Source organism: Elephantulus edwardii, unplaced genomic scaffold (assembly GCF_000299155.1).
Source record: "Elephantulus edwardii isolate Elephantulus edwardi_28Jun2011 unplaced genomic scaffold, EleEdw1.0 scaffold00130, whole genome shotgun sequence".
NCBI lineage: Eukaryota > Metazoa > Chordata > Mammalia > Macroscelidea > Macroscelididae > Elephantulus > Elephantulus edwardii.
In genome coordinates this window covers 2948793-2955182 of record NW_006399880.1, presented here as the reverse complement: position 1 = coordinate 2955182, position 6390 = coordinate 2948793, and the positions used below count along the sequence as shown (strand labels likewise).

At 40.2% G+C, this 6390-nt stretch overlaps 1 pseudogene; it reads right to left on the bottom strand.

Annotated features, from left to right (window-relative positions):
- Window positions 1–3118: 3118 nt before the first annotated feature.
- LOC102853633 overlaps window positions 3119–6390 on the bottom strand; it is a 4712-nt pseudogene continuing 1440 nt past the window's right edge.

Genomic DNA, 6390 nt, shown 5'->3' with positions numbered 1-6390 from the left:
TGCCTCCAAGGAGTAGCTTGGTTTAACCCTCTCTAGGATGAATCTGTTTGTTTTCTTGGCAGTCCATGGTACATTCAGTACTCTTCTCCAGCACTACAGCTCAAAGGCATCAGTTTTCCTTCTGTCCTCCCTAGTCATTGTCCAACTCTCTGATGCATAACAAGTGATTACAAATCATGATAGATGGAGAAAAGATTGAAATTGTCAACGACTTCATTGTATTTGGATCCATAGTCAACACCCTTGGTACCAGCAGTCAGGAGATCAGAGACGTATTACACGTCTGCAGAAAAGTCTGCGGTAGGGAACCTCTCCAAATTACTGAGGAGCAATGATGTTAATTTGAGGACAAAAGTATGAATCAAGCCATGGTCTTTTCAATCATTTGTAATGCTGCTGAGAGCTGGACAGTGAGTAAGGATGACAATGAGTAAGGATGCTTTTGAGTTCTGGTGTTAGAATAGAGTACTGAATATTCTATGGACTGCCAAAAGAATACTCAGGTATGGCTTGGAGAGAATGTAGCCAGAGTGTACCTTGGAGGCAACAATAACAAAGCTTTGTCTCACATTCTTTGGGGCATGTTGCTAGGAGAGACTTACTTAGATAAGGGATATCCTTAGGGATGTCATGCTTGGGCAAATTGAGAGATGATGAGAGAGGAAGACCCTCAACCAGGTGAATTGACACAGTGACTACAGCAATGTGTTCAAGTGTGTTAGATGTTGAGGATCGTACAGGATAGAACAAGGTTCAGATCTGTTGTTCATAGGGTAGAATTGGTGTCGATGAGCACATAACAGCAACAGCAGCATATGTATAATATATTCTTGTATGCCCTTGAGTTGGAACCAACCCAGCATGACCCTCCAGCAGGTTTTCAGAGGCAGTACATTGTTTAGGGGGAGATTGTCCATCCTTGTCCCATGGAGTAGCTGGCAGATTTGGACTATATGCCTTTGAGTTTGTAGTGTAGCTTCTTACCACCAGGCCACCAGAGTTTCCCTATATATATAAATACATGTAAGCATATATATGGGAGCCCTGGTGTCCTAGTGGTAAGCTGTGCTGCCATCCTGAAGGCTCATGATTTGAATCCATCAGGTGCTCCACTGGAGAAAGAAGGGCAGTCTCCACTCATGCAATTAACTGTCTCTGAAAAACCAATGGAAGGTCAGCTATGGGTTGGTTCCAACTCAGCAGTACACAACAATAGAAAGTATATATAAAGTGTATTTGTCAGCGTTGTAGCCTCATAGCAATCTTATGAACAACAGAATGGAATCTTGCTGTATCCTGTGCCACCCTCAAAACCTTTTATATACTTGAGACAGACAGTTTTTTAAAAATTATTTATTTCTAATTTGATGTATTGTCAGATTGGATCCAACTGGCACAAGAGGAATTTGCCCCTCCTCTAGGAGAGCATCTGGTGGATTTGAATCGTGCACCTTTGTGCCGTCAAGCTTCAGCACTGGAAAAATCCTTGGTAAAGGACCAAAGACGGATAAGTTCCAGGCTGAAACCTGAGTGTGAATCGTGCACCTTTGGGATTGCAGTTCAGCTTCATGCCACTAGGCCACCAGCGCTCCCTTGAGCCCATTTTTTTTGGTTTTAATTAAATTTATTATTAATTTCAGTAAAAATTTACAGAGACTTTGGATTTCCATTCATTCATTGTTGCACTTTTCTCCCCTCCCAACACTGCCCCCTAGTACACTACCCTCTTGGAAAAGTAAAAGAAAAATTCTTTCATTGTTTTACAATCCCTCCCCCCAGGTCCACTCCACTATACAGCCTTCACTCTGGACTTCCGTCATGACAAAAATACCTAATCACAAATCTCTCTTAAACAGTTTTCTCCCTCATCTGTTTCGATGCAGTATACATTATTGAACCCATCTTTCTCAGTCTCTCCCCAACCCAAGGTCAGTCCTGTTTTACAACAGTGGCACCATACAGTATTTGTCCTTTTGTGACTGAGATACTTCACTTAGCATTATGTCCTCCAGAGTAACCCATTTTGAATAATATTACATGAGCTCCTTGTTTTTCAATGCAGCATAGTATTCCATTGTGTGAATATATCACAGCTTCTCTATACATTCGTTTGTTGATGGGCACTTAGGTTGTTTCCAGCTCCTTGCTATTGTGAACAAAGCCTTGAGAAACATGGGTGTGCATATATCTGCTTGGATGTCAGCTATGGTCTCTTTGGGGTATATTCCCAGTAGTAGAATTTCTGGGTCAAATGGTATCTCTGTTTGCAACTTTTTGAGAAAGCGCCACACCGCCTTCCACAGTGGTTGCACCATTTTACACTCCCACCAACGGTGAATAAGGGTTCCAATTTCTCCACAACCTTGCCAGCATTTGTTGCTTATTAAATTTTGCTATTCTGTCCGGGGTGAGATGATATCTCATAGTTGTTTTAATTTGCATCTCTCTTACAGCTAGGGATTTTGAACATTTCTTCATGTGCTTGCTAGCCATCTGAATGTCTTCTTCGTTGAAGTGTCCATATCCTGTGCCCATTTTTCTATTGGATTATTTACCTTTATCTTGTTGTGGTGCTCAAGTATTTTATAAATTCTGGATATAAGTCCCTTATCTGGTAATTGTCATTACCAATTACTTTTTCCCAGTCGGTGGCTTCCCTTTTTATCCTGTTGGAGAAGTTTTTGGATGTGCATAGGGATTTGATGAGCCCATTTTTTTTTTAGCGTTATAACTGAATATTTAAGCCTTATGTGCCTACTTAGCGTTTTCCACCACCTCGGGGAGCAGAAACTTTCACAGGCTTCACAATTTTTTGTTTAGGCGCTGCTTTTGTGGGAGCCTTAGTAGCAGCCATTGCAGTCTTTTTAGATGCTTGTTTAGCCTTTTTTGCTTCCTTGGCAGCCCTGATAGCCTGTTCTCATTGAGCCTTTCTAACTTCAGGTTTTTGATTCCTTTTGGCCATTATATCAGCAAGAGATGCACCAGTGATGGCCCTTTGGAATTTGACTGCTCGGCAGGTTCTTTTCTTTTGAATTTCTTCCAACTGGCCCTTTTTGTGCTTCCTTCTGTAGAGGACAGTCCAATTTATCTGCCGTGGATTCTTTTTGGAAAGGAAAGCCTACTCACATTTTGCATTAAGAAACTGGAACACCTTTCCGTCGGTCCTGGCGTAGCACCTCCCGTGCCCAGGGTAGATCTTGTACCCACTGAAACTGCACAGCTCGACCTTCATGGCTGCAGCTTCAGCGAAACTGGGAAAATGGCGAAGAGCGATGAGCCCATTTTTATAGTCGCTGTGTCAATCCACCTTGTTGGGGCTCGTCTTCTTTTTCCCTGACTCTCCACTTTTCCATACATGATATCTTACTCCATATATGTTGTTTCTCTCCAGACAAGAAGCTCAAAGTATGTGAGATGAAGTATCACCATCCTTGCCTCTAAGGAGCACCCTCCTTGCACTTCCTCCAAGACAGACTTGTATGTTCTTTTGGCAGTTGATGGGGTATTCAGTAGGTTCTCCAACACTACAATTCAAAGATATCAAATCTTCTGTCCAACTTCCACATGTATAGGAAATAATTGAAAAGATCTTGACTTTGTCAGGCCCACCTTAGTCTTTAAGGTGACCTCTTTGCTCTTTAGCACTTTGGAGAGGTTCTCGACAGCACATTTGTTCATTGCAACTTAGTCTTGATTTCCTGACTGCTGTTACCATGGGTCTTTATTGTGGATCCAAGTAAGATGAAATGATTGACAATTTCAGTCTTTCTTCCAACTATCATGATGTTGCCTGTTGGTCCCATGTTGAGGATTTTTATTTTCTTGATGTTGAGATGTAATCTATATTGAAGACTAGTGTTTCATGTTTTAGTCTCTTCCTGCAAGCAAGGTTGTGTCATCTGCATAATACAGGTTGTGCTTTCAGACAAGAGTCATCTGATACTGGCCATGATACCACTTATGTCACAGTCTATTTTGAATCCAGCTTGAATTTCTGCCTGTTCCCTGTTGATGTATTGTTCCAGTTGGGTTATTTTTACTTGAATGTGATGTTAATGATATTGTTTGATATTTTCCATGCTCTGATAGATCTTCTTTTGATGCTTCCTGTGTCACTCGGGATTTTGCCCTTGGAAACTTGAATTTGTTCTTCTTTCAGTTTAAGAAATGCTGAGCATGTTATTTTGTTTTTCTAACTCCAGCTCTTTGCACATTTTGTTAGGATATTTTGCTTTGTCTTCTCGATCTTTTCTTTGAAATCTGTTAATTTCTTGTACTTCAGCATTTCTTTACTTTGTTTTGCCCTCTCAGTGTGGTGCAAAAAAAATTGTACTGCAGTTTTTGGAGTTTCTTCTGGCATCCATTTCAGTCTTTTCTTTCTCCTCTGTAATGACCTTTTACTTTCTTCTTGAGTGATATCCAGGCTGTCATCTCACGACTTATCTGATCTTTGGTAATTAGTGTTCAGTGCATGAAACTTATTTTTGAGATGGTTTTTAAATAGAGTAGAATAGACTTAAGGTCATATTTTGGTTCTTATGGACCTGTTTTAATTTTCTTCAAATTAAATTTTGAACTTGCACATGCATAATGGATACAGCACTTGTCTGCCAAGTTAATGTTCAGAGGTGACTTGTATAATTGCTGTGGTGCTAGAAGCTGTGTCACTGGTATTTCAGATACTAGCAGTGTCACTGCCGTAGAAGGTTTCAGTTGAGCTTCTTAACTAGGACAGACTAAGAATACACACAGACACGCGTATGTTTATACATACAAATTGAGTCATTAGACAGAAGGGCCGATAGTTCTTTGTGACTACTCAAGAATACATTTCTTTAGTGATTATTGAGATCAATTTTGGAACTTTAGCCCGATTTAGGAAAGAGCCTTTTATTTATTTAAAATGTTTCGTTTTTCTTGATTATTGCCTATTTTCTTCCCCCAGCCCTCCCCGCAATGTTCCAGATTGTTGTCATACGCACAACACCTAATTATATATATTCCTTTTGGACAGTTCTTTCCCTCACATGATCTAATGCAGTGGTCATTATCTATCCTCCTAGGAAAGAGCTTTTTAAAGCAAAATTCCTTTTTCCCACTTACAAAACAATTATAAAAGTCTCTATAACACTCTTGGCACCAGCAACCAGGAAATTAAAAGATGTATTGTGATAGAAAAGCCTGCTGTTAGGGAACTCCCCAAAGTACTGACGAGCAATGGTGTCACTCTGGAGACTAAGGTGTGTCTGATACAGGCCATGGTCTTTGCTATGACTTGTTATGCATCAGAGAGTTGGATAACGACTAGGGAGGATGCCTGCTGTTAGGGAACTCTCCAAAGTACTGACGAGCAATGGTGTCACTCTGGAGACTAAGGTGCGTCTGATACAGGCCATGGTCTTTGCTATGACTTGTTATGCATCAGAGAGTTGGATAACGACTAGGGAGGATAGAAGGAGAATTGATGCCTTTGAGCTGTGGTGCTGGAGAAGAGTATTGAATGTACCATGGTCTGCCAAGAAAGCAAACAGATTCATCCTTGGGAGGGTTAAACCAGGCTGCTCCTTGGAGGCAAGGATTCTGGGGCTTCATCTGACACACTTTGGGCATGTTGTAAGAAGGGAGACGTCCTTGGAGAGGGACATCATGCTTGCGAGGGTGGAGGGACAGTGCAGGAGGGGAAGACCCTCCCTCTATGAGCTGGATTGATTCAGTGACTGGGGTAATCGGGATGGGTGTGTTGGAGACAGTGTGATTGGCACAGGATAGAGCAGAGTTTAGGTCTGTTGTACATAGGGTTGCTATGAGTGGCAAGCAACTCGACGGCACATAACAACAACAACATAACATAAACATGAATAAAAAGAGTAGAATGAACAAAGTGCAATCTTGGCTTGTCGCTTTTTTATGTACTTCTAAACATCCACAGATATTCAAATAGGAAAATCCTTTATTTTATTTTTAATAGAAAATAACATTAAAATAGTTTTGTTTGACTGATTATTTTTAAAATTAATACTCCTTAAATCAATTTACACAATAAAAAAATATATAGGGGGAAAAAGACAAATTACCTTGAGTTCTCTCTTTTAGAGATACCACCATTATCAAGTTAGAACCATTCCAGAAATAACTTTTTATACCTCTATCCGTATTCAGATCTTTCACTTTATAAGATACACTCTTATATAAATGAAATGATATTTTATAGCCTACTTGGTCATTTTTTTTCCTCTCCACGCAACAGTGTGGATAGCTCTCCATAAAAACAGTAAAGACATAATCATCTTTCAGGACTGACCTGACATGAAGAGAATACTCATTAATGATCATTTAGAAACAAATAAACAAAACCCAGTAAAGACGTATAATATCTTTTACAGATCTTTT